This window comes from Aplysia californica, unplaced genomic scaffold, assembly GCF_000002075.1.
Source record: "Aplysia californica isolate F4 #8 unplaced genomic scaffold, AplCal3.0 scaffold00356, whole genome shotgun sequence".
Classification (NCBI taxonomy): domain Eukaryota; kingdom Metazoa; phylum Mollusca; class Gastropoda; order Aplysiida; family Aplysiidae; genus Aplysia; species Aplysia californica.
This window is the reverse complement of record NW_004797626.1, coordinates 762,041-770,393: the sequence shown is the minus strand read 5'-3', so window position 1 is coordinate 770,393 and position 8,353 is coordinate 762,041.

Sequence of the window (8,353 nt, the reverse complement as noted above, 5' to 3'; positions counted from 1 at the left end):
GATCTCTTTGATTAGAAAAATTATGCTTACATAATTTACATGATATAATTACTGCTGTTAAAACATTATAGTAATAGCAATGTACTAATGGAATCAATATTCTGTGTTATAAACTGCTGCAGAGCGCGGATATACTCTAAGTAAATGCAAAGTATCATTATTGTTATTTTTATTTGATACTATCCCTACCGGTAGTTACCGTGGGGAACCTCAGTCTAGGACAGCCAATTAGGAATGTATGTTCACACTGTGACAATTATCATTAGTAGTTCCTTTAACAGAAACCGATCCATGGCGGAACACGAAACGTGGATGTTTTTCAGAGCAGACGACAGCTAAGGGCGATTTAGATTAATAAAATTATATATAATTGTGATAATGATGATAAAAGTAACCTTGGCATTCAAGAATGAGATTGAAATGGGTCTGTTCTTTATGATTTTGTTGGGAGCTTTATGGGGTGTTTTCTACAGCCTTCACCAATTAAAGAATCAGCAGTGACATAATTCTGCCTCAATTACTGCTTGCGATGTTTTCCTGCAAAACAAAGGAGGAAAGAGAAAATCTTTACATATAGATTAAGTCCGTTGTATAATTAAATAATTTTAATCGTTCCCGAAATTTTTTATATCATCGCACGCCTTTCGAGCGTTCTGATACGAACTTGCTAATTAATAATTTCCTGTATTTTGATCAAACGATTTTGTTTCACTTGGTGCGGTTGTTTTCAAATAAATGCAACTGTATCTTGTTAAGCATGTTCTATTTTCCAACACTTTAAAATAGACCTGCAGATGGTGAAGCAGGTTATACTTCAGTCAACATTTCCGAAGACAAGACCGCAACAAGATAAGTCCTTTTTGCTTTCTTTTTTTTTTTCTTCCAAACAACAACAATATCAAAATGGAAGAAACAGGCCCGCTTAACAACAATCATATCAGAATGGAAGGTCTCTATATGGATCATTTAAACAGTAGTAGTATCATTAAAACGGAGGATGGATTTACAGACCCGATAGACAACTTAAGCGGTATAGACAAAGATGTATCATACGACCTCGCCATGGGTCGTGTAACGAAAATCCTTGTGGGCTGCAATATGGTTCTACCTCTGTTCGGAATTCTGGCAAATCTCTTCAACTTGGAGACATTTCGCCGCCTGGGTATATTACAGGACCCAACGTCCATTACGTTGTTCGCTCTCACTCTCTCCGACCTCCTCACACTCCCCTTTGTGATGGCAATCTCATTTTTCAGCAACGATCCTGCCATGGTCCCTCTTATCATTGACATATCTGTACAGTTGAAAAATTGCCTCCAATGGACTTACAAAATGTCCACGTTCTTCACCGTGTACCTCGTCGTCATGAAATGCTGCTGCGTGACCCAGCCGCGGAGACTCAAGTCCGTCTTCACCAGAGGGAAAGTGACAGCAGCTCTGGTCACCCTGGCAGTGGTCAGTCTCGCCATGCAAGTACCGCTGTTCCTGAGGGTGGATTTCCGAGAGGTTCCCGCTACCCCCTCCCTCGACAACGAGTTCCGCGACACACAGGTCGTAAACATGGCCGCACCTCTTCACGGAAACTCAGAACATGTGGTGAAGTACGTGAACGTGCACGTAGAGCCCGTCATCTCCTACTTCATCATCATCTCGTGCATGCTCGTCCTAGCTGTCAAACTGAGGCAGGTAGCGACGTCCAGCTCCGCCTCGGCCGGGAAAACCGTCAACAAGTCGAGATCACGTGACGGTGGACAGTCCAGCCAAGAGGCCAGAAAGATTCGCCCAGTCCTGTCTGTGGCCGCGCTCTTTGTTCTGTTCACTCTGCCCATGTTGCTGGCCTCTTTCGTCCTGCGTGGCGAAGAAGGTTCCGACAAACCACAATCCTACGACCTTCTGCACCTCATATCCATTTTGAAGATAACTATGATCACTTTGAATTCGTCTGTCAAGGTGGTCGCTTACTTCGTGTGTAGCTCCAGATACAGACAAAGCGCCAACGCTCTGTGTCTTTATATATTTTGTTAACTTTTCACACCCAACCGGAGGCATATCGCCCTCCAGAGGTTCACATATATCGCTACCCCAGAATTGCGAAGTTTTATCAGTTCAGTCAGTACCTAGTTTTGAGAAATTTGACTTAAAAATGTTTGAGTTTCTCTACATGTCAAACTATTTCGAATGCAGTTCTTCGAATATCTTGTTAATTAACGACTTCGAACAATCGTACAATTTTTATAGAGCAGATACAACTTCAAATTGTTTTCTGATCTCATATTCAAAGCCCCGGTTACACGCAACGACAAAATGTGTTACGACGCGGTGGAATCAGGTGCTTGTCAATTTTTTGACATGGAGTTATTGGTATCACTTTAAAGCCTGTTTATTTGCCTTGCCTTTTGTGAAAAATATAGCCATCTGACTTGATTAGAAGTCAAAATATTTGTGATTGATGGAGGTGGGGGTCGCCTGATTTCAGAGGTAAAATCAGTGAGAAAATGGCCGCCAAAGTTATGTGACATATAGTTTGAACACACTCTATGGAACTTTACAGCAACTGCAGCAAACCTGCACTTATCACTACATGGCATTGGACAGAAGGGCGAGAGCCCAGCTGTTGCTGGATCGATAACAACAACTACAACAACATATAGTTTGAGAGTCCTTGGAAACTGAAAATATACATTTCTGTGCCTTTAATCAACTTTTTTCTATAACATCCACACAACACAAACAGTTGTTTTTAAACGGACATAAAAGGTGTTGAGCCAAAAAAAAAAAAAATTCGAAAAAAATTGTCAGACGGCCAGAAAAATACCAATTTCTTTGAGTTCATTATTTGGACGAGCTCCTGATTTCACCGCTCTGCTTCACAGATATATCAGATTCGTCGTATGTGTGAACTGTCCATTTTATCGAACTGCGTTGTCTGTTCACACGTTCCAGTCTATCGTCGAGTTTTCTTTCGATCAGGGAGATTCCTGTCATAAAGCCACTATGGCTCACCCTATGTGCTGCTTCTTAGCAAAATAAAGAAAAGAGGCTTATTTGGATAATAGACTCGCTTTTACAGCAAAATATTTTCACCCACATAAACAGCAATTGGGGTGGGGGGTGGGAGAGGGGGTTCTAGTGGCCTAAAGGTACGGTGTTCGCCTTTCATTTAATAGGTCTTGGATTCGAAACTTGACAGCGACAGAAAAATTGTCTTATCCAAAAAGTTGTCTTTTCTCCTCCTTTCCTGTTCTCTAGACATGTTTGGTCATCTGCTTTCATCTCCACTTTCCTTCATTCCGAACAGCATACCCTCACCCACCCCGGCATTAGGGTTCCTCTCTCCTTCATTCCTGACTTTTTCTACATCAACCGCTCCTCCTGGCTCCTTCTTAGCACCTGCCAACCAGCTACCTGTACGTTTTAAGAACTAGCAGAACAATGTCTTTAGACCGGGTCTACCTTGCTGTGTGCATAATGTCAGTTTGGTAGGAAGTAGGAATAAAGTTTGAATTTTGCCCAGGGGGCCGCCGAAGCCTTCTCTTATCGATAGTAGTTTTTAGGACCATCAATTAGGGGGGAGGGTGACAGAAAGGGGAGGCGAAAACAGAACAGAACATGATTTCAGGGAATGAAAAAAGAACATACTTTTAGAGAAGAAAAAATTCCGTGGCTGTTACTGTAAGGTTTCGAGCCAGGGACCTAATGAATGAGAGGTGAACACTGTACCTCTACACCACAAGAACCCACCACCCACCCTCCCCCCTGTACATTTTAAAACAGTGTCTTTAGGAAAGGGTGGTCATACTGTGTCATGTTGTGCGTAGAAGTAAAAGCTTTGATTTGAGTGCAGGCGTGCGACGCACCGAGTGACCTTGATACACAACTTCATTAGTGACAATCAATTAAATGTGAGGCAGCGAGGTAAAATCAGGCTCTCGTCAAAATAATCAAATTGAAGAAACCTGCATTTTTCCACAGGTTTGTGAATTTTTATCACGCTTTTGTTTTTTGGCCCAACACATTTCATGCCCATTAAAGAACTTGTTTCTGTGTGGATTTTTCGGAAAAACGTTGATTAAAGGCACACAAAATAGAAATTTTCAGTTACCACGGACTCTTAAGCCAAGGAAATAACGAATCTTTGGCGGCCATTTTCTCACTAATTTTCCCTCTGAAAACAGGTGACCCCCACCTCCTTCATTCGCAAATATCTCCACTTATATTCAAGATAAATGGACATTTTTTCATCCAAGTAAAGACAAGTGAACAAGCTTTAAGATGATACCAATAACTCTACATGCCCAAAAATTGACGAGAGCCTGATTCCACCATGTTGCATCACAAATAATAAAATTGCTAAACCTTTACATAATATCGCATCAAATCAGGTTCCCCGTGAGCTACTTTACTTACTGGGGTTTTTTAAGACGCTGATTCCGAATATGAAATCAGTTTTTGCCTGTAAATCTGCATTTTTTTAAATGTGCGCCCGTGTTTAATCCTGCGTGGCGGCAAATTTTTAAGTGATTCTACGTCGACTGTACAGTCGTTATCGATCTATAATTTTTTAACTGCAGCAGTTCGTGTGTGTGTGTGTTTGTGTGTGTGTGTTTACGTGTGTGTGTGTGTGTGTGTGTTTGTGTGTGTGTGTGTGTGTGTTTGTGTGAGTGTTTGTTAGTGTGCACGCGCGTGCAAGCGTGCATGCAGGCGTGATGCGTTTGAGTGTGTATGTGTGTGTGTGTGTGTGGGGGGTGGGGGGTGGGGGGTCTCCTATTCCAGGCCTTAAAACATTTGAATCAATTACCGACGACATGTCTAATAAACAACAACCCAATGGCAATATTGCAGCGCATTACCAACCCTAATACTGCTGTAGATATTACACAAAACACAAATACAAATTTGTAGGGCGACTAGGGCCAATTTCTTGGTGTGCCATTAAAAGGAAAGGTTAAAGGGATGTAATCCATAAAAATATTTCAATCAAGATAGAGATCATATTTCTTATGTCCCTTCGTGATGCTGTGTCTCATCTGTGTCCACTCACAAATTCCTTGTCCTGGCCGCCCTTCGACACAGTCGTGGTCCATTGGTCTACTTTTCTTTATCATCTCCCTATACACCTATGTTTACTCATTCCATATATTACTGACGCCTATGGTGCCATAATTCTGTTCTTTGCCACAGCCCGCCTCCTAAATAATTTGACGTGTGTCAAACTGGAGGGAGAGGGGGGTAGAAAAACATTAAGAAGAAGAAGAAGAAGAAGAAGAAGAAGAAGAAGAAGAAAAAGAAAAAGAAGAAGAAAAAGAAGAAGAAGAAGAAGAAGAGAGAGAGAGCTTGTTGTAAAGATGCGGGCCCATAATGTGGCTGGAACTCTATTGATCTTTCATGTTCTCATGTCTCATCTAGATGCATAAATTAAGTGACAAATCTAATCTAGTAAATCGAATCACACAAATGCTTTATATTATAAGTCACTTCATTGTTGACTATAATATTATTTATCTCGATGAACACTGATAACAGTTTACAATTCTGTCTAGTTCAAGAGAAAAAAACCCATACGGAACGGTCGGGGTGAGGCGCGGCGGGGAAGCATGTAGCCGGTTTTCTATGGCACGTGTCAACGCATGTCGCGACGGTCTGGTGAAACCGATGCGGCTATGTACATGGCCGGTTTGGAGATCCCATTTTTCCATCAGCTGCAGGTGTCCGTTTTGGAAAGTCTCAATTAAAACATATTTCTAGTTTTTTTTCGAACCTACTATTTTTTGGGGACACATATTGGGCTATTTACTATTCATTAAGCAAATAAAAAGATTTTTGAAATTTGTGCATGTAGCCGGTTTGTGAATCCCATCGACGATTTACAATATGTAAAAAGAATAATAAGAAAACAGTGACAACAGTGCAGTAGAATAATCCTGTCACTAGTGATGGGCCGATACCACAATTTAGGTATCGATGTCGATACCTAATACTTTTTCAAGGTATCGAAACCGATACCTCGATACCTAATGCTATTAGTAATATACGCCGGGGGTAATAAGTAAAGACAAAAATACAACTATACTTTTCCAAGTCTTTAGGTAATCGTTATTTGTAAAGGAGAGAGAAGAAATAATAACCGCGAATAGGACAATAAAACCAAACCTAATGGATGTATGGGGGGGAATCCCTCCTTGGGAGAATGGTTAGTATACAGAACAATAAGACCCAGCAGTTTCAGAAAAGGCAGATTCGATTTGTTTTTTCACTCTTAACATTACCCCCTGGGGGCAAACGAGTGTCCCAGCGAGGATTGACATATCCCTGAAATAGAACTCAGAACAAGCTCTCCGCTTGTGTGAAAACGACACGGAGTTCGACTTAAGATCTCTGCTAGCCTCCCCCCCCCCCCCCCCAAGCAAAACTTATCAGTTTTGATAAACAAAAAATTCTCAAGGCCCAAGTCACTTGCTTTGGCAGCCCTGGGATAAATAACACATAGGTGTCGATGTTTAGAGCAGGTATCGGTACCGATACCGATATCAATAAGTATCTAAGTATCAATACCTAGAATCGATACCTGCCCATCACTACCTGTCACTGCTTCGCTGTAATGCTTGCTCTATGTGGATGTTGTTTCAAGTTTGAGATTTGCTTTTTTTTCCTTTTTATTAATTTTGTATCTTTTGTCTCACTGCCTGTTTTAACTTTGAATTAATTTCTTTTAAAAAATGATAAATAAAAAGCTCCTATCCTGTTGAGTATAGATATTCATAATCTTTGTTGTTTGAAAAACTGTTCTCACATTCTTTGCCCATTTTGTTGCTATGAATACTTGTTACAGATACGATTGATTCAGCAAAGGGTTCTGCTACGTCTTTGTGCGTCATTTACGTTTTGATTTGTCTCTGTTTACTTAACTAACAATCATAATGTACGTACACAATTATAAAATTTCACTGACATTCCGTTAGTAGACAGATTCTATCTCTTCTATCAGGCCACCCTGTGAACTTGTTTTAGATGGTAGCGTTATAACGTATGCAATGATTTTTAACGTTCTTTTAGTGGCCTTAGAAAACCAGGGATGTTTCCCCCAGATCCATACACGTATCAAGCTTCAAGCCCCAAATTGAATAAGTAGGCGTAACTTCCAAGATTAAAATGAAATGATTTCGGCAAGAAGAAACATTCATTGAAAAAGGTTCTGAACTATAGATCTAATAACATGTAAAACTTTGCACAGTGTAGAAATAAATGAATTAAAACTATTATAAAACTTCAAGGCAAACTATCTGGTTTTGGCCCCAAGAGAAGAAAATCATACAACCCCAGTCCCTCAGTTCCAGGGCACTTCTCACAAGCATTGCATTTATGGCCTACGTCACAGCTCACCAATGACTCTTTTAAGTGGCAAAACTTGTTACAAAAATTTAAGTTTACAGTTACAGTAAACACTTGTTTGCACTAAAGGTTCTCAAATCATGCATTCAATAAGTATAATGTCGCCATTCGAAAAAAAAAAAGATGGACTTGCTTAAGCTGTAAACATTTTAAAATCAGTAGAATACACCCGCTTGGATGTTTAGTTTGTATTTATCTTTAAGGAATTTTCTAGAATACAGCTAACAGGTGTTTATAAAAATACATGTATTGATCTGTTTAGACATAGTGATACAAGTACAAGTCATTGAACAAAAACTGGAGAGTATGTTTGATAGTTAAAGAAATATTTGACAATAACTTGTGAGACGAATTTTTGACCGCACTATATTTCTTTTGGTTTTTGTAAAGTGTTTTACGGCGCTCGCAACTGCATATGAGCGCGCGGACACACCTAATATTTTCAGTTGGTAGGAAATTTTGAATTTTGCCCGGGTGGCAGCCGAAGCCTACTCTTATCGATTTTAGACCACCAAGGGATCTTTAAGTGCGCAACTTGAACACCGGCCCTCCGAGATTTTTTGCCCTTGTCTGAGAAGGCTAGGTGTAGATCTTTCCTACCAGAAGATCAGGGGTGTGGCTGAAAGACAGCAGTAAGAAGAAGCGAAGGAGTAGCAGTAGAAAGGCTGAAGAAAGAGTCAGGAGCCCAGAGGAAGGGGCAAAGGAGGTGAAGGGGTGGGGGCAGAAAGAGGAGACGAAAGCAGACGACAGAACATTGCTAGAGAGCAGGGAAATGAGGTGAAAGGAGACAGATTTAGAGAATAAAATTTTTCGGTCGCTACCCGGATTCGAACCCGGGACCTTTTGAGTGAGAGGCCAACACCTTAACCTCTAGGCCACGGGACCCCCCCCCCCCCCCCCCTTTATTTCTTATACTTCTACTTCTATTATAAAGCCAAAATATTACTATAAAGTTATTTGCTTT